General features: G+C 36.9%; 1 protein-coding gene across 2 annotated transcripts in view; it reads right to left on the reverse strand.

Annotated features, from left to right (window-relative positions):
• GRIA2 (glutamate ionotropic receptor AMPA type subunit 2) overlaps window positions 1-21,320 on the reverse strand; it is a 181,932-nt gene that overhangs the window by 6,382 nt on the left and 154,230 nt on the right. The gene's annotated exons all lie outside the window — the stretch shown is intronic.

The following is a 21,320-nucleotide window of genomic DNA, read 5'->3' on the forward strand; positions in this document are numbered from 1 at the left end:
GTTAGGTGGCACAGAATGAGGACAAAGAATTATTATTTAATAGTTTTTCATCAACATAATTCTACCATGATTGTCAGAAGGTTTCTTAAATGGGTATCTGTACTCACCATCTGGTTTTAATGGCATAGGCCAGATATAAACTGAATGTTTTTCATCCAATAAGTAATCATGGAAAGGTCACCATAACAAGTTAAAAACTATTTCAAGTAGCAGCCAAATTCATGAGATACCTTAAACAATATTGTCATTGTAGTTGGATTCTAAATAATCTTAACCTTTTTTACACCAGAAGAGGTACCTAAATCATTTTGACTAAATGATAAGTCATACGTGGAAGCCATACTCTGCTATTGAAAAAAAAAATGCCTTTCATCTTTAGAACAAAGAAAGCATGATTGTTAGAGGAGTCGTTGCTTATAAAAAAGACAAGTTGGTCCAAATTGCTTTAGAGTGATATATGAGTGTGTGTGTGTGTGTGTGTGTGTGTGTGTGTGTGTGTGTGTGGTGTGTGTGGTGTGTGTAGGTAGATTAAATCTTCTCTCTGTTCACTGAAGGAAAAGGAGAAGGGAAAGGGAAGGGAAACAGAAAATGGAAGGAAAACAGGAAAGGGAAAAAAAGGAGACCTTTATCTTCACGCCCCCCCCCAAAAAAAGCCCTAACCCCTCTTAGTGATATGGCTTTCAAATACTTGAAGAAAAATATTATGGTCCTTCTACTCTAAAGCTTTCTCTTCTTCCATCTAAATATTGTTAAATTTGCTTGAACCAACTCTTTCATGTGTCTTGAATGTGGCTCCACTAAAAAAAAACCCAACCAAACAAACAACAAAATAGGAATACAAAGAGTTAACTATGTAGTAAAGAGATGTGTCCAAAGAAATTCAGAGTGGCATGAACTTGAGGTCCTTCATTATCCTACTTTGCCTTTCTCAGAATGCTCAACAACTTGTGAATTAGCTTATCATTCCCAGAATGGAGCACCAGGAACAAAACATATCCTCTAAATGTTGTCAAACGAGAATAGTACAGAACAATTCTTAGTGCCTTCCTCTTGTGCAGGACAACTCTCAATGCATCCTAAGATGATTCTAATTTTCATGGCTTCTATGTGACACTGTTGACTGTACTGAGCTTGCCATCCAATATGCTTTAGAAAGTCTGCTTTCTTTTGAGTCTCAGAGAGCTGAAGGTAAACAGAAGTGCTTAAATTTGGAAATGTTGCTGAATTAATATTTCTTTTAAAAATCAATATATTCTGAAACAAGGCAGGCAGAAGATATGCCACTTTATACCTTCCAATGAGTGGAAAGTGAAAACAAACTAATACTTCATAGTAAGAATTCAAGACATTGGAAAGCTTATTTATTTTTCTATTAGGATTTATTCATTGACCTAAGACCAAAAATAACTAAAGTAGCCATCAAGACTCAGCATCTATGGAGAGATTAATGTAAGAAATTTAAAATGGGAACTGAGCATGGTTTCTTTAGAGAAAATTAATTCAATTCCATCTTCACAACCAGTGTTGTAGAAATAACTATATATATGTTATAAAATGATACTCTTAGGATTCAAATAGCTTCACATGTGACTTCTCTATTAGGGAACTCTATTCTGGAAGTACTTTAGATCAAAGTATAGGAATCATAGAGCCATATGATATGTCATAAAGTACTTGTGTTCAGTTGAATTAGTATGTAATGCACTTGTCTTTCATAAGTTTGGCACCTACACAGAAATTAATGAAATTATAATGAATATCACAAAACCAGCTACATTGAAACAGCTCACGAACATTATAAATCATCCTTCAGTATTGAAGTCTCTTTTATTAACATTAATGATGCTGAATATTCCCTCCCACCCACCCACCACATAGACATATACGTACCCTACCTCTACCATCTTTTCAACCTATTGTCTTAGAGAGTTGCTTAAGATCATAAAGTTGCTCAAGGTTATAAAATCCATGTTTTCTTCTCCATAGTATTTAAATAATTCTTTTTACAATCGGTATCTATAAGGAATTGACTTGGTAGTTCTCACACTATAAAGGCCTTGACATACATCAGCTAGACTTGAACCTAAATCTTCCTAACTCCAGAGGTATAAAGTATGTTGTCATCATATAAAACAGCTTAAGGACCACATAAGAAAACATTGTCACAATTCATCTTTTGTATAAAAAAATGACCAGTTTAATTATTCATCTTTTTCCTCAGGCTTGACTTGAGAGAACTTTTCAATTCCCCACAGGAAAAAAAAGGAAAAAAAAGAGAAAAAAAATCACCTCCAAAGCATGAAAAATGGTCACTACTGAGCAGACTTCAATGAAAATACCACAGTCTCCAAAATCAAATGTCAAACAGGACTTGCCAAAATGATTTGAGCCATAGAAATATCATTACAATACTTGAAAAAACAAAACTCTTCTAAATTAAGGCTTTAAATGAAGACAACATCAAAATAACAGTAAGAATTTATGCATACTTGGTTAAAAAAAGAGGGTGGCTTTATTGTTGCATCCTATGCATAATACAATTTTTTACTATACAAAGGGTATCTTCTGAAAAAAAGTAATGAAATTATACTCATGGCTCTATAAATCACAGAAATGTACTGGAATGGACCATCTTATAACATAGATACAGGATACAAAATTGTTCATATGTACAGTGAAAAAATATATGTACATGCACCTATATGTATGTGTGCATATACATATATACGCACATATACATAAACATAAACCTATATAGGCTTTGAAGTCAGAGGATCTTGTTTCATAACAACCCTGTCAATTTACTAGCAATATGGCCTTGAGTGAGCTACTTTACTTATTTGGGTCTCAGTTTCTTCATCTGTAAAAAATGAAGTGTGTTGGATGGTCTACATAATCTCTAAAATCTTGTCTAGCTCTCTTCCCTTATAATCCTAAACTCTCCCAACTATTTCAACCTTGATTAAATCTGTCATTTCCTTGGAACATTCACTGTTCTACCTCTCTGTGAAGGGTAATGATGGTTGGTTTTATTTCTCTGTTATTACCAAAATATATCAGAATACTACCCTGAACTCTACCTCCTAACCCACTCCTTCAGCTTCCTACCCAAAGCACTAAGAAGCACCAACTTAACGCCGATGATCTGCTTAGGATGATCAAAGAATTGAACCAGTCCTTCTGTTGTGCAACACATCCATTTCACAAATGCTACTATATCTTAGAATCAGAGGATCATAGCTTGTAGACTTAAAAGAGATCATGGTATTTAACCCCTCATTTACTGAGGATGAAACTGAGGCTCAGACAGGTCAAGGATCCTAAAATGCACAGTGATACACAGAGGGAAGGCCACTTGACACGGAGTCAAAACATCTAAGTTCAAGTTCCAGATCCACCACTTAATATTTAACTTGAGTCTCAGTTTGCTCATCAATAAAATGGCAATATTTGCAATACCTCTCAGAGTTTTATAAGAAAAGCATTGTGTAAACTAAAACACTGTCATTATTTCATGTATTTTTTAATTATTATTTTGGTCCTGGAGTAGTACTAATGGATTGGTGTGTTTCCCACAAACAGAGTCACATATTCAGAGAGGTTTCTTCTTTTCTCCCAATCCAGAGGTCTGTTTCAGCAATCTAGCTAGCAGCTTCTGTGGGGGTATAAGATCCACCCACAGCCAGCACCCAGAAAGCTGCCAACAGCACAGGTTCTTTTGATCTGCTTAACTAAGGAAAGCAAGGTGAAGGGGTTGACAAGCTTACTTTAATTCAGCATACAAATATCATTCCCTTAGTTCAGGGGAAGAGACCAGCACACTGAACTTCAGAGCAAATTACAAACAAATTACAAACATTAACAGACAGATCCAATACAGATTCATAGTTACCAACATCTAGGTTCAGCCTGGGGGCTCAGAACAAGGGCTGGCCCAGAGTCACGCATGCCACCACTGCTGTGGGTAAGAGAGCTCCAAGGAACAGACAGCCAACCCCTGGTTTTTATATCTTTTTCAGCATCAGGGGTGAGTCACATATGCAACTCACCCACGTGACCTAGAATCTTCACAAAAAGGTGACTTAAACTCATCTGGTCTAAGAGCCTCTGCTCTCCCAGACATGTAAACTAGGCCCTCCCTGGAGTTAGCCCTACCTTGGGCCCCACCTTAGTTGCCAATCCACACCCACCAAGGTTTGACACATAATAGGGGTTTGGGCCCTGGGGCTTAGCACTTAGTAAGACTCAATGAAATACACTGAATTAATCAAAGCAAAGAAAAGCCAAACTCTTCAAGGGCACTTGTTGAACTAAGTGCTAAGGAGCCCATTTTTCTTACCAACACAAGGTCTCATCCTTCTAATCCAGAGGTCCAGCTGTTGCTTCAGCCATAAACTCCTCACACTATCCCTCTTCCACCTCCTTTACAGGCTTAGTTGAGATACTGCCCTGTCTTTGAGGGCCTCTAGTTCTGTGCAAAAATGTTGCAGCGCTTGTCTAAGGCTCTAAAACCCCAATGATGGTAACTTCTGTGATAGGGAGGTAGCTGTCAGAAGCAGCAAGAGCCAGAGCTTAGAGCGTATTGTGAAAGAAAGTGAGCCTGCTCTTCAGGCGGGAAAGGCCTAGAGGGCCAGTAACCTGCTTCAGCGACTGCCAGCACATCTCCCTAGCTCAGTTTTTAATATCTACAGCCATGTTCTCCCTTTCAAGTCACTATGGATGGCCCAGTTCTCCCTATATATTGCGACAGCAACTGATAAGTCTCTTGAATTTTCCAGTACCTCAGGATGGATGCTGTCAGGCCGTTGTCTGACAGAATGATCCCAGGAGGGCAGAATTCTTATTTCACCAGGGCTGTTCACACATGTATTAATCTCAGTCATTCCGCCTTTTAAATCTAATTATCTTCCAGTTGAGGCAGAGTGAAAGAAATTTGCCCTGGTCAGGAAGGCATCAAGGGGCAGAGGATAAGAGTCAGGCTTGGAGATGAGCAGATTTAGAACTACATATGGAGAACAACCCTGGGAAGTAGTCTCTAAATTAAGACCCAAAAAACTTGTCTGTTAGAGCTAGACAGTCTAGTTATGCAGTCTATGGTGCTTAAAGCAAGACCAGGGAAACCTGAGTTCAGATCCTGGCTAAGACACTTACGAGCTATGTGATGCCAGAAGGGTCACCTAACTACCTCCTGGCCTCCATTTGCTCACCTCTGAAATAATCACAGCACACAAATTATAGAGTTTTTCAAGGATGAAATAAAATATCTAAAATGCTTTGCAAACCTTAAAATGTCTCTGTTAATGCTAATTGCTATTAATATTGAATTGCCTGGTCCAAGGTCAAAACCAAGTGAGCTCCCCAGAGAGCAAAGCTGAATGGTGTGAAATGAATCCTCCGGCTCACAGGCTAAAAGCTGTGAGACTTCTTCAGAGGTCAGAATTGGGAAAATGTCATGGAAGTGGGGAAGCATGAAGCTTTAAGGATGCAGTCTCTCTCACTCAAGGAAACTCTCACTGCTTAGTAGTTCAGTCGCGTCTGATTCTTCGTTACCTTATGTACCACACTATCCATGGTGTTTTCTTGACAAATATACTGGAGTGGTTTGCTATTTCCTTCTCCAGTGTATAAGGCAAACAGGGTTAAATGGCTTGCCCAGGATTGCATAGCCAATAAGTTTTTGAGTCTAGATTTGAACTCAGATCTTCCTGACTCCAGGTCCAGAACTCTATCCACTCAACCATCTAGCTGCCATTTAAGGAAATGTTGTTTTTGTTTTATGGATGAAGTATATGCTGTATTTTCCCCTCCATATTCATTTGAAGTATTCAACTGTGACATAAGACAGGCATGAACATTCCCATTTTACTGATGAGAAAACTGACAGGTTAAGTAATGATTAAGTAAGTAGCCATCAGAGAAACAACTGACTAGTCTTAGGGAAGAGTGACCAGCTTTCTAAATTCAGAACACTTAGAAGTGCAGGTCTCTGCCATTTAGTGCTATTACTACCAGTTTCTTTCTATTAATGAGATCAGATTGACGTTTTATTGCCATCGAACCAGCTCATATCATGAGGTGCTTAATAATTGCTATTCGATTGAATGACTAATGGAGTTTCACAGACCCACACTCGGACAAGAATCCCTTCTACAATATACTTGACAAGCGGCAATTTCACTTTTGCTTGAAGACTACCACTGAGAAAAGTGTAGTGGACAGAGTTGTGGATTGGTGGTAGGGAAGATCTGAATTCAAAATTAACCTCAGAAAGTATGACCCTGGGCAAGTCACTTAACTGCTGTCTGCCTCAGTTTCTTTATCTATGAAACAGGATAACAACACTTACTTCCCATGGTCGTCCTGAAGATAAAATAAAGTTATATTGTAAAGGGTTTTGTGAATCTTAAAGCACTTTTAAATGACTATTATTATTATCATCTTCTGAAGTAGCCCATTGCATTTTTGATAGCTGTAATTGCTAGCATTTTTTCCCTTGTATCAAACCTAAATTTTCCTTTTAGAAATATCCACCCACTATTCCTAGTTTTGTCCCTTGAGTCAAACAGAGCACCCCTAATTATGTAATTTAGCAATTACATAAGTCTGATGTTCTAGAAAATGATTTCCCTTAAGATTAAAGATATTTGTTTCTGTTTCATATAAACCTGGTTTTTAGAATAAATACAAGTATTTGTAACAAATCTCTATTGAACAAATCTTATTTCCCACTGCCTTCTGTCATACATTCTAGGATTGTATTTTCATAGGCTAAAAAGAAAACTATTCAATAGAATGGTGTGTTTAGGAAGAAGATAAACCCACAGTATTATGTGGACTGGGAACATTTTGTATAAGACTTTCAGAACTTTATATAACCTTCCAGGTATTTCTTTGTCAATAATGTTACTAATAAAATAGGAATTGTTCATATGTAACATGTTAAAAGCACTTTCCTCACTATAATTCCCTCTATTAAATAGAATGATGTGATTAGGAAGATGAACCCACAGTATGATGTGGACTGGGGGAGCTTTATATAAGACTTTCAGGACTTTACACAACCTTCCAGGTCTTTCTCTGTCAATAATATTACTAATAAAATAATAATTGTTCATATGTATGTAGCACTTTTAAAAGCACTTGCCTCAGTATAATTCCCTCTGCTGAGTAGTACAAATTTCACTATCCCATTTTACAAGTTGAAACTGACCCAGAGAGATTGTTGACATGACTTAAGTAACTTGTTCACAGTCACCCAGGGCCTAAGAAGCAGAGCCTGGACGCCTAATTTTAAATCCAGTGCTCTTTGAAAAGTGATCTTTGCCGTTATGCATAATTTCAATTTGAAGTTCTAGACAAGGAACCTTGTTAGGACAAGGAATACCAGGGTTCATAGGGATTTAACTTAGGCTAAGGCCTTCTGCTGTATTGTGAATGTTATGATAGACTCAAAAAATACCCCTGGAAGCTACTATTCTTGGCAACCAGAGAGCAAAATGTCACAGTGGTCTCAATCTGTCATGTTGTCCTTCTGAAGGAGGAAAAAGCAGTGCGAAACCCCCCCAAAAACAACTAAAAAAACCATTCTTTATGTTTGTTTGTTTATCTGTTTTGTTTTCTTCAGTACATCCACATAGTACTGGGAATGTCAATATTCATTGCTAAAGGTTCGCAGTACAATTAATTGTGGGATGCATAGAATTATAAATTCAATTCTAGAAAAAGACCAGAGAAGCTATCTAGTCCAAACCTTTGATTTTATAGATGAACAAAAAGAGACTTTAAAAGTTGTTACTTCTAAAATGTTATTCAGCCAATAAGTGTGAGAGCTGGGATTCTAACCCACATCCCCTGCCTCTAAAACCTGTACTCTAACCATGGCAAAACACTGCCTATTTCTTTGGTGTTAAACTTTCCCAGCTTGGATTCATCTTATATGGGAAGAATGTGTCAATCCATTCATCTTTACAAGTGTCATGAGTAGGAGACAAACAACACGAGAGTCATAATGTGGGTAGCCTTGAAGACCAGCCAGAGAAACTTATATTTCATGGAGTAAAAAAACAAGGACCTCACCAACCGAGTTTAGTTTAGCAGGGTGAGTGAAGTATTTACTGGACTGGTGGCAGTGTTTAATATGTATCAAAAAAAAAAGAGCCTCGTCAGGGCAGTCAGCTAGAATGATACCATAACAATCAATGCATAAGGTTCTAGAATCAATGAAAATGGAGAGGAAGGGAGAAACAAAGGAAAAACAGAGCAAATGAAGTGAACGCTTGGTTGTGAAAAATGGAGGAGAAAGATGAATCAAAGATGACTCCAAGTGTTTTAACTTGAGGGACTGGAAAGATATTGTTGCTGCCAAAAGCAGCTATCAGGGGAGGAAGTAGTTTAGGTGGATGGAAGGTGATGAATTTTTAACATAGTTCTAGCCTAAAGAATGTCAAGTGACAGCAATATGTCAAATGAAAATATCTATTAGGTAATTGGAAATATAGATTTGGGAGTCATTAGCATAATGGTTCTGGTTAAAGTCATGAGAATGTATGAGTTCTTGAAGAGAAACTATAGAGAGGCAAATAGAGAATAGATCTGAGACTACAGTTAAAAGACAGGAAAAGCAGAAGGATCCAGTATATCAAACATATAAGGAACGAGTCAATATGTTAAAAGGACGGAGTTATTCTGTTATGGAAACCAATGGAAGGCAATTTCAAGATGGAGGTTTTCCTGTTATGTCAAATCATTCAAAGTGGTCAAAAAGAAGGATGATGGAGGAAAGTTTATTAGAATAAATGCAAACGAAGCTACCAACTATCTCAAAGAAAACAGTTTCAGTAGAGTAGTAGAATGAAATCTAGATGCTAGTTGTTAAGGGGGTGGATAAGAATAGGTATTAATAGCAGCCTGGGTCCATCACTCCATGATGAAAGGAAGAAAAAAAATAGATGACAATTACAGATAATAGCAGGGGAAAGTGAGCTTTTGTCCAAGGTAGGGGAGATCAGAACATATCTGGAATATCCGTGGAGAAATCCATGGAGAGAGGAAGACCGAAAGTGTTAGAGATATAAAGGATAGATATGAGAACTAAGGCTCATAGGAATCTGCAAAGGTAACTTTCAAGAAGTTAACTTTGGAGAGTAATAACATTTATTTTTCTGAACTTGGAGGGAAGAATGAGAGGGGAGGTTTAGAGACAGAGGCATCCTGAGGTAGGGGAAGAGGAACGTATTTGTGCCAAATTCATTCACATGCCTAAGTCACTTAAAGCATTTAGATGGTGACAGTGCCATGGAAAGAAGTGGACTTGCTTACTTAGCTCTGTGACTTTGGGTGAGTCACTTATGCCTAAAATTCCAGAAAAAAACTCATTTTAATGGGATAATCATAGTGAAATCCACTGAAATAGAGTACTATGTATATAAAATGTATCTTCCCTTAAAATTACAAGTGTGATATCCATGAAAATTGTGAGAATAAGGTAGACAAAAACCTTATCTTGGAATTTCTTCAATGGTATTTAGTTTCTAAATTATCAGAAGGATATTGTTACAGGGAAATGCTAAGGAACAGATATCAATTGTTATCACTAAGTGATTTGTGTAGGGTCACCTTGTTAGTTGGATAGCTAGTACTAGACCCTAGATCTCAAAATCTCCAGAATTATATATGCCCTCCAGCCTTAAGAATAGAAGCTAAATCACTGAGAAGGGAGCAAGCCCATGATAGGAGCAGACTGGTACCAATAGGTAAAAAGAGAGGGTTTGGCATTGGCTAGGCCCCAACCAATAGCCCCAACCCTAGCCAACTGCAGGCCAGGGCTACTCCTTGGCCTCCCACCATCCAAATAACCTATGATTGGTGGCCAAATGACTTTTCTAAAGACTTTATCCCCAAGATTTTAATGGGGAGATTGGGATTTAAGGGAAGATCTTGTAAGGTGGTTCATCACTAGGGGCCCTCTACATCTCTTACCCACAAGCTCTGGTATGTCTCAACTACAATAGGCTGCTGTATATATACAGCTCAGGTCTGAGGTTATATATATTATTCTTGTTGCCTTGATAAAGAAATGAGGAATTTTGCTGTTACCAAATTTATTCTATATCTCACTGCCAAGTAATCTTTCCAAAGCACAGCTTTTCAAAATTAATATAATGTTCATTTTACCGTTATCAGTAACAATACAGTTTATTATACACGAATTCCTATTCTGCATATTCTTTTTTGACATGGCAGTAGTATAAAAATTTGTATTCTGATCAGCTGTATTCTATACAATTACAACTATAATAATTCAATTAAATGAATTGGAAAAGTGTAATTAAAACAACTAAATAACAATCCAAAGTACTCAAACCTAAAATGATGCTCTATTGCTTCCAGAAAAAAACTCTAAACTCCTTAGCATGTTATTCAAGAGCATCCAAAATTTAGCTCCAAACTACTTTTCATCACTTCTATCACTTTCCTCTCACAGAGCTCCAGGCAAATTTGACAATTAACATTCCCTGAATATGCCTCACGTTTCCTGCCTCAGTCACTTAGCTTATGTTCTCCCCATATGCCTGGGATGTTCCTGCTCCTCTGATGAAAAATTCTATTTTCATTCAAGGCTCAGTTCAAATACCATTCTCTTCACGATTCCTCCTATGATCTTTCCCAGTTAGATCCAAGCCTTCTCTTACTCTGAATAGTCAGTATTCTGGGGTTTATTTCTTTGCATTTCATAATATAGTTATGGGCAGGTAGGTGGCACAGTAGATAGTGTGCTAGGCCTGGTGTCAGGAAGACCACAGTTCAAATATGGCCTCGGACATTTACTAGCTGTGTGATTCTGGGCCAATTACTAAAGCCCATTTGCCTCAGCTTCCCCATCTGTACAATGAGCAGGAGAAGAAAATGGCAAACAACTTCAATATCTTCAACAAAGATGAGACATGAACTGAACTGAACAACAAAAACATTATTGTTAACTGTGTATAATTCATTTTTATCTGTCCAAGAAAATAAGATTTTTTTAACCCTGTTTTATTCTTTACTTGTTTATTCCAAAAGTAGTTATCATGGCACCTCATACACAGCAGACACTTAGTAAATATTGGTTGAATTAATGAACAAATGGGTAAGTACTTTGGGTGAAGATCAGATAAACAGATAGGGAAAAGATATAAACATGATGAATTTTACCAAAGTCCATTTATTCAGCAGTGCTTCCATCAGGTTATGGAAAACAAAGAGGCTTTTGTTTTCCTGTTTACTTTTTTTTAAGATGATCATTATAATTGAAAAGAATTGTTTGTTATCTTAGTGAAGAAAAAAAATGCAGCCCACAGAATTCAAGACAGAGATGAATTAGGACTTCTTTAAAAAGGGTAACTAAGTGGATGGGGGAAATTCAATAAAAAAGGAAGCTACAGTAGTAACAATATCCCTAAAATAACTTTATTCAGCCAATATACCTAGTTCAGGGCTCATCATGATATCAAAACCCATATTTTGGTTTAAATCATTACTTAATTTTTCCATATTTTCATACTACAATTCATTCATTATATATAACATTAACTAAAGCAAGCTTCATTGAATGTACTCAATTAAAGAAAAACTTCCTTGAGTATGCCTTTTCTTTTACAACTAAAAAAGTCGGAGATATAGCAAGCAAATTAATTTCCTTTAAAAAGAAAAGGCATCTTTTACTGCATTCATGTATAATAGAATTTGGTGGAGAAATATTGATTAAAACCCATTGAATCATGTGTATGTATTATCTTGATTGGACACCTCACAATTTTCCATTTTAATTAACATTTAAGTGCTATCAATAAAATGATATCTGTGGTTCAGTTTATTTAGTTTCCTGTTCAAGGTACTTGGTATTCAACCCTTAGCCACTTTAGACAAATTCTATTGGCAAGAGAGATTTAAAGTTGGCTCATATTCTCTTCCATTCTGCCTCTCTTGTCTCATGACATTTTCCCATTAAACCAAAACTAAAATAATGTATTTAACCAAGATGACCACTTATTAAATGATGAGAAAAGGGGCATTTTCAAGGGCATTTTTCCCTAAAAAATCACTAATTATTATAATTAAGCTTTAGATATAATGAAGATGAAATGATGCCATGTGGTCATAGATCATCAGTTGGAAGAAGCTAAAACAACTTTGCAAATATTATCTTATTACGCCTTGGAATATTTTAGCAAAATAAGCATAGACAGGTACATTTGTCTACTTTAAAGATGCATAGATGAAGGGCTAAAGTTATCAAGTGGATTAGTAAATGTATATATATATATATATATATATATATATGTGTGTGTGTGTGTGTGTATATGTATATATATAAATTACTACCTAGTAATTGAGCCAAAGGGTGATCACTTTTGGGGGGCTTATTTTTTGGTTTCACAAAATCATCTTACCATCTTTAAATCTCTATGACAACTGCTCTATAGAGAGATTTTTGAATCGATACTGTATATTTTACTTATATTAGCATTTGCTGTATGTGATTTTTTTTTCTTGGTTAGCTATGTGTTTAAGCTCCCCCTAAGTACTTTGACTTTCTATCTCTTTTGCCTTTCTAATGTATTGCAGAGGTGTCATCCTGGAAACTTGGCTCACACATACGCAATTCATTGCATCGATTTGTCCAGAAAGATACAGAGACGACAGAGGCAAGGACAGAAGCAGAGAAAAAGAAAGAGAGAGAAATGTGAATAATGATAACACGAACTAGCACTTTGAAATGAAAAATCAAAGTCTTGACTTGTGATCAGTAGTCTTTTGGAGCCATTCCATTTAAAATAAGGTTATTTGATAGATCAGAGGATATCAGAAGATAGATCAGAGCTCTCATTTTATTTTTATGGGCAAGGTCAAGACATTTGGATAGATAGGTCAATTCGACAAAGTTTTGTTTAATTCCTACATGCTGTAGGTCCCAGGGGCCATGTGGCATCATGACTATATAATTGGACTTGAATCAATAAGACTAAGTACTACTCTGGTGTATTCTATAGGCAAATTATTTAACCTCTCAATGATTCAGGTAATTCGCTAACACTAGGAGTTAGAGAGAAGATACCAATTTGCTGGAATAAAGGGAGCTTACATAGAAGGAAGCCCTGACACAGCTTAAATAATAGGTCTAGACCACTACCACCCCAAAAAGTGGAAGATACTATGATGGCTTCTGGTGATACAAATATAAAAAACACAGTACCTCATCTCACAGCATTTATAATCACATGGGAGGGGCCCTATATACATATACATATATATCTGTAGCCATATCTATATGTGTATATACATATGCATATATACACATACAAATACATACATATACATACATACATAACTATGAAATAACCAAGTAGCAGAAGTGGGAGTGATATGTGTTCCTAAATTACTGTGAGATATGTGCAAAGGAGTAGTCCAGATCCAGGGAATGTTTTATGGGAAATCTGAAGGAAAAGACATTTTTGTCAGATGGGTGAGAGGAGATCAGGTAAATATTCAATTATGAGATGATACTTCAGTCATTCCCCAAAGGAAGGGAATGTCTTCTTGAGTTAAAAATACTGTAATCTGTTTGGGGCAGAAGAAAAAATGTGAGAAAAAGAATAGAAATGGGAGTGAGCAAAATAAAGTTTGGGTGGGACCCAAGTACAAAGGATTAAACAGTCCCTACATCCTGGTAGTGTACATAAAGTGGAGTGGTTTAAGATAAAGCTGGAAAGATAAATGGTTGCTAGATTGTAGAGGGCCTGAAAGTCTGGATCTCATCCCCTGGACTACAAAGAAGTCAATAAAATCAAAAGCAGATTTGGTATTAAAAAGGAAGGGTTGTTTACAGGATCAAATCCTAAAGAGGAGGGAAGACTAAGAACTGGAAAAGTCAACAGATTTGTCCTTAAGAGAGTGATAAGGAATCCACATTACTAGGCATAAAGGAAGGAGTGGGTGGTGTGGGGGGGGGGGATGCGGAAGAGGGAGGAGAGGGTGGATTCAATGAGTGTAGGTGGATTTGGAGATGGGTGAACAATGGCACCCAAAAAATGATAATTAAAGAATTAGGGTCAACCAGGAGGTAAGGTTCTAGTGAAATAACACAGAATTCCATTTCTCTCAACATTTTACATTGATAATGTAGAAAGCACATTCTTAAAATTTTCCTGTTGACACAAAGCTACAAGGTTTAGTGGAGGCAAGTTCAAGATCCAAATTTATTTTGGTAAGTTGGAAACAATAAGCAAAAAGAAAGATTAATGTTAATGGTGATAAATATGAAGTCCTTCATTTAAGTTAAAATAATGGAATTCTTGAGTGTAGGATGGCTATACAAAATTTTACACCAAAATAAAACTTGAACATTTACTTGAGTCCAAGATCAGTATGAGTATATTATGTAAAACACTTCTCAAAAAAGGCCAATGAAAGCTTAGGTTTCATTAATAACATAATGTCCAGAAGCTCAGATCATATCCATAGAGTCCAGTTCTGAGAGCTACCCTGTAATTGGGAGAGTTTGTCTTTCCAGAAGGCAGAAATGGGACCATAAGTAGAAGTTACAGGGATATAAAATCCAATTCAAAACATGGGGAAATCCATTATAAGTTGGAGTTTACCAAGAAGATAATGCCATACAAAGTAGCAAGCTGTACATTACAAAGAGCATTCATACAGGGATGGAATGAATGTTCTGTCAAGGACTTGATAGGATATCTGCATAGGGAAGAAGGAATGGAAAACAGGACCTCAAAATTCCTCTTTTAATTCAAAGTTTCTGTGATTTTTAAGTCAACAGATGATGCCTCTTTAGAGAACGTGGGAAGGACACTCAAACTCAGCTTTCTTAAGAGTAAGAATACTACATATGGCTGCAGAAAGAAATGTTATCCCAGCAAAACTGGTTTAGTTGGCAATCAATATGCCCTGATTAAAAGGACTGGAAATCTGTTTGGTTGCAGCTGAGTACATTTTAAAGGGAACAAGGCTGTTAATGACACAATGGAGACACTCTAAGAGACCACCTGCATAGCTTCCTGGTATAACCACGTCCTGACTTAGACACTTGACATATCTAGTTCCTGGGCCCTGGAGTTAAGTTTTAATATTCCATAGCTGTAAAAAGTAGGGGGAGGAATATAAGACAGCATAGGGCTTAAATTTGAACAAGTTTTAAGATCAAGGGCAAGACAGTGGAGTGTGAACTTGGGAGTTGAGAAGTGAGGGAAAAAGGAGGAGAAAGAAAAGATGAAAAGGGGCAGCTGAGTGGCACAGTGAGTAGAGCACTGGCACTGGAGTCAGGAGGACCTGAGTTCAAATGACACACTTACTAGCTGTGTGACCTTGGACAAATCACTTAACCCCAATTGCCTTGCCTTCCCCCCTCCAAAAAAAATAAGATAAAGATGTCACCTGCAAAGTCACATTTTCCCTACTCTAGCTTTTCATATCTGATCTCTCTTTTGAGAGATAGCAGTGGCTGTAGGGCAGATCTTAAAGTCAACATAGTATCAGTCCAAAAGCCTTTGCTTACCATCAAATTTCTGACCTCCAAAGATACTCCTTGTTTCCTAATAGGACTAATTCCTTAAAGACATTGATCTAAAGCTTTAACATTAATGGAGCTGGTCAGAAGTGTATCTTACCACTGACTCTGCCCTCCATGCAACAATGTGTTGGTTCATGTAGCCTCTATTTTTTTCATGCATACAATACATAATATTAAACCAGGAGAAGATGATTTGGGGCAACAGCACACAGTGAAAATGTATATGATCTTAGTAAAATATTTTCCTTTTTCTGTAGAATAATTTATTCAAAATATTCAGTATTTCAATATGTAATATACTGGCTACAGTTTAAAATGCAGAGCATATTTGCCCATTCTTCTTCTTAATGGTTTATCTTTGAAGCCTAAGTACTACCTGCCTATGTTTTTCTTTTGTTTAATTAATGTTTTCCAGTTCATGCCCAGTATTTTCTCTTTATCATTACATTTGCATTCTAGTTGGTAATTTAATAGGGCAACAGGAATAAAAGCTCCTTGAGAGCAAGAAGCAATCAATCAGCAAGTACGTGTAAGGCACCCACTATGTGCTACATACTGTGCAAAGTGCTAAGGATAAAAGCATAAAGAGTGAAATAATCCTTATTGTTGAGTAGCATACATTCTCAGGGCAGATGTAAGGATACATAGATAGATACATTGTAAATATAAAATGAATAAATGAAAATACATACAAGGTACTTAAATACAAAGTAGTTTGGGGGAGATGGTTCCAGCAGTTAGGAAAAGGGAAATCAGAAAAGACAATGCAGAAGATGGAGCTTGATCTAAAGGAAGAGGGGAACTGCATCCCATTGAGACGAGGCAGGTGTACATACCATACAAATGCGATGCCCAATTCAAAGGCACCGGGTCTTGAAACAAAACTACATGGGAAGAACAGAGAGAAGTTTGTTCAATGATCAAAGAGGACAAGTGAAGTAATTTCCAAGGAGACTGATTAGTTTGGGGAAGCGTTGTGCCAGGCTTTAAAGCACATATGAGAAATATAGATGTTATCCTAAAGGCAATAGCAAGTTACTACAGTCGATTGTCTGAGGGAGTCACAGGGTCAGATCTGCACTTAAACAAAAATACTTCCATAACAGTGAGAGAAACGGTCTGGAGTACAGAGAGACTTGAGGCACATAGGCTAATTAAGAGGTTTTTGCAATTGCCTAGGAGAGAGTTGAGGAGAGTCTGGAGTAAAGTAGTAGCTTTGTGAATGAAGAGAAGGGGTACTATGCCAGAGATATAAAGATAGAAACTTCAATATTTGGTAATTGTTTGGATATGTGAAGCCAGAGGAACAAAGAAATCCAGAATAATGGTAAGGTTACGAACCTGAGAACCTGGGAAGGATGGTGGTGTTTTTGGTTAAAAAGAAATAGTGAAACTTGAGAGAGGGAAAGGGTTTGGGGAAAGCTACTGAGTTCAATTTTGGATATTTTGAAATTGAGATATCCCCAGGACATTTGGGTTTTATTTATCTTTATAGCCTTCACATATCTGGCAGAGTCCCTTTGTTTAATAGGTCTTCCATATGTATTTTTGGATAAACGAAGGAGTGAATAAAGTAACTTCCTATAAGGTCTAAGTTGAAGTTTGGGCAAAAACAAATATGTTAAGTAAATCCTAGTAACAAGAGAGAGGTTCCATTGTTTCTTTATGGTTTAAGAACATTTACAAATTCTCAAGATTACTTTCTTCTGAACCATGACAGTGATACACATTTGTACTCGTCCAAACTCCTTTGGGCTGGGGAATGTTGAAAAACAAATTCCTATTGTTCACCTCCAGGTGGAAATTAACAATCAATTTCTCTGGCCAGCTTGCTTTTGGCAGTAAATAAAGTGGCATTCAAGGAAAATTATCCTCCAGAGGAGTGTTTGTCAAGTTACTCAGCAATAACTTTTTATTCAACCTGACACTGTTCAGCTGAAGCTAATACAAATGCTTTTAGTCATTTTTCATAGTTAGTGCAATTCAGCACCTAACCTTTTGAAATTACTATACAAGCATTTGGAGAAAATCTGAAATTTCTATTTTGCTTTTCTTCAGAACTCTGGAATTGAGGCTATTACCATGGTGACTGCTGTGACAAAAATGGGTAGAGACAGGAGGCACTTAAAGCAGATGATTTCATTTTTTTTTAAATTGAGCAGCAAGCCACCTAAAGATCCTGTGTATTTCCAATCTGATACTCATCCCCTTCAAGACATCACAAACATGGGAATTAAAAGAGGTTTTTGAGACTACAGAAAACTCTTAAATCGTTCTCTACTTGTTTTGTCTTTGTCACCTGGGATAACCATTCTCAGGAAGTAATGATATCTTTGAAAAAAGTCCCATCTCTCTGCAGCTTTCTGACAAGAGTCTAAGGTGACTGCAACTGTGGTACAGCCAAATGCCAAACAAAATTATTGTAGGCTGAGATCTGGATTTAGATTTAGAGTTGGAAGAGATTATAGAGACCTTCTAGTTCAACCTCCTTGTTTTACAGGTGAAGAAACTGTGACTCATAAAAGTTGTTATTTGTCTGTGATCACAGAACTGGTAAATCTCAAGGATGAGAATTGGGCCCGGGTCTTCCTGACTCCAAGTTGGGCACTAGGCTTTACTACATAGTTATTAAGTCACCAGGTAAAAATGTGGGCGCTCTGTTGATCATTCATGAAGAATAATCAATGCTGTTCTGAAGGCACCTTTCCCCCACCATCTAATATTCTCCCTAGCCAACTGACTAGACTAAGGGGAGGACATGTGCTTTTACAATTTGTCTTTGGAAAGAAGAGGGGAGCTTGTACTAATTATTATCATAAAATTTGAATTGTGTGTTGGAGAAGACTTTTGAGAGTCCTTTGGACAGCAAGTAGATCAAATTAGTTAATACTTAAAGAAATTAATTCAGGATGTTCACTGGAAGGTCAAATACTGAAGCTGAAGCTTAAACCCTTTGGCCACATAATGAGAAGATGGGACTCATTGGAAAAGACCCTGATGTTTGCAAAGACTGAAGGCAAAAGGAAAAGAGGCAGCAGAGGATGATATGGACAGATAGAATCATGGGAACCACAAACATGAACTTAGACTTCAAGAGAGCATGGAGGATAGAAGGGCCTAGTGTGCTATGGTCCATGAAGTCAAGAAAAGTCTGGCATGACTGAGCAACTGAACAGCAACAACAGCAAAACTAGAAACTTTTGCTCCTGAGGAAAGTCTCAATGCTCTTGGGCCAATGGAAAGAAGTGCATCCTCATTTAAGTGGGTTGAGAGGGAGAGAAGAAAGGCAACTTCTGCAAAGTTGCCATATATAGGAGAAAAATTCACCCCAGCCTATGATGGGGTTGCCTCCTATTTCAAGTCTGTTCTTTCTCACTTGGTTCTAAATTTCATCATTTCTATACCAAAGAACTACAAATGCTGTCGTTTCTATTCCCTGGACAAAGCTCTGGTTACCTAGCTTTTCTGTCCTAGTTTTAACTGGGAAAAGCAATATACTTCGCCTGAATTTTATAAGCTGCTGGAGGGTAGAATCCTTATAGTTGAACTTGGGAGCTGTGAGTTACACCCACTCATATTTCCGTCAGCAGCAGCTTTAGCTCACAATGCACAGGATACAGAATGCCCTTTTACCCATTCATTTCCTCTTCTATTCATCAGTATGTAGTCAAGAGATTCAGCCATCATGCAGATGGTGATGGATGAGCAAGCTCATGTGCATGAAGTGAAAAAGTGGAATGAGTGAAATGTTTCTTCAGTGATTTTTATTTTTAAAAAATTTGCGACTATGTTGTGAGAAAACAAAAATGGTGAAATGGGCATCTGAAATTTCCCAAACTTTGCCTTCCCTTGCAATAGAAATTGTCAGAGGTCTGCTGAAATCACTAAAGAAGAATATTTGGAATGTCCTGAAAACTAGGGCCAAAGTCCTTCTTCATCTGTTAATGCTGTCTTTCTCTTCTTTATAATTGTTCTCTGTTATATGAATCAGGAAGTAGAGCTAAGATGTCCGAGATAAAAAAAAAGTGAAAATAAAAGATAATTTTACCTTATTGTAAGATAAAGTGGATAAGCCTGACAATCCCTGGCTACACAATACATTGTTTTCTCAAGGCCTTCACAAACTCAGTCACACATTTTAAAATAATTTCAGATCAGGCTGTTGACCTAACTTCAGAGTAGAGGGAAAATGAGGGAAAAAAAAATAAGAGTAAACTTGAGGATTCTATGCCTAAAATATAAATGTAAGTACTCTAAAACATTTAGGACACATGCTTCATATTTGGAAATAATGGACGAGCATTATTCCAAAGGAATAAAAATCATAGGTAACCTAACCATTGTAGGCTTAAGGGCATAGGAAAGAGAAGTTGCATAAAACATACCAGCAAGGACATATAGGAATGTCCAAACTATGACTTGAAGGAAAAGTGTTGCAGTAGAAAGACCACTGGACTAGACATCTGAGAATCTAAAAGTGAATTCTGGCTGTTACTCTTTGTGGCACTTGAACAAATCATTGCATTTCTCTGGGCCTCAGTTTCCCTAAGAGAGAATTTGTTAATTATAAGGAAATTAGACAAAATATTCTCTAAGATTTTTTCAAGTATTAAAGTCTAATAATTGTATTTATAGTTATTATTATGGTCCTAATAAGTCATTATTGTAATAATAATAATTTTATTATTATTGTTATAAACAGCTTGGTGGCACAGTAGATAGAGCATAGGACCTAGAGTCAGGAAGACTTGAGTTCAAAATTGCCTGAGACATTAACTATGTGACCTTGAGCAAGTCACTTAATCTCTGTCTGCTTCAGTTTCCAGATGAGTAAAACGAGGATAAAAATAGCACCTACAACGAGGATTGTTGTGAGAATAAAATTAGATATTGGTAAAGTACTTTCCAAGTCTTAAAATAATCTATAAATAAAATAATCTATAAATGCTAGCAGCAATATCAAAAATTATTAGTAACAATAGCTCCATTTTGTGTATTACTTTGTTGTTGTTTAAAAGTATATTAGTATATATAAAAGTATATATGAGCTGTGTGTGTCAGCACAACTCTCTGATGTAAGGAGGGCACATTTTAAGATTCCCATTTTATAGACGAAGAAACTGAGACAGAATGGTGAAGTAGCTTACCAAGGATTAGAAAGTGAGGGGGAGGGGAAAAGCTCTAGCAGAGGTTCGTGACTCCATTTAAAGAGCTCTTTTCACATTGCTACATCATGCATTGCGATGAAAGGAACTTAATTGTAATTGAAGGCTCTTTACAGTTCTAAGAAGTCTGTGAGTCTATGCATGTGTATAATGTATATAGGTCCTCTAGAAACATCGTCCAGGAAAACATCCTAGATGTTTCAATTTTGTCCTATTTTATAGAGAAAAGAAATTGCTAAGATGTGCAACACCCAAAATAGCAGTTTATAATTGAAAGCCTAATTCTCTCTTAATTATAGGTATGCTACAGTGCCGCTATAATTAGTGGAAATCAGCAGATCTCAAATGAGTCAGACTCTATCATTTTCTGACTCCCTAAGGAAAGGAGGGGACTTTAGGAACAGAGAACCCTTGGAAATGAAGGTGCACACTCTGTGCTTTCGGCATCACATAGGGGTGACAGGCTCACCCTCCACTTGCACTCTTCCACCTCTGTTCATTTGCTGATAAACCCTTAAATAAAGATAACTCTATTGATCTGACAGTCTATTCCCACAAGCAGATTTTGAAGTTAGTACCTACTTATT

This window comes from Trichosurus vulpecula, chromosome 6 (genome assembly GCF_011100635.1).
Source record: "Trichosurus vulpecula isolate mTriVul1 chromosome 6, mTriVul1.pri, whole genome shotgun sequence".
In the NCBI taxonomy this organism is placed as follows: Eukaryota; Metazoa; Chordata; class Mammalia; order Diprotodontia; family Phalangeridae; genus Trichosurus; species Trichosurus vulpecula.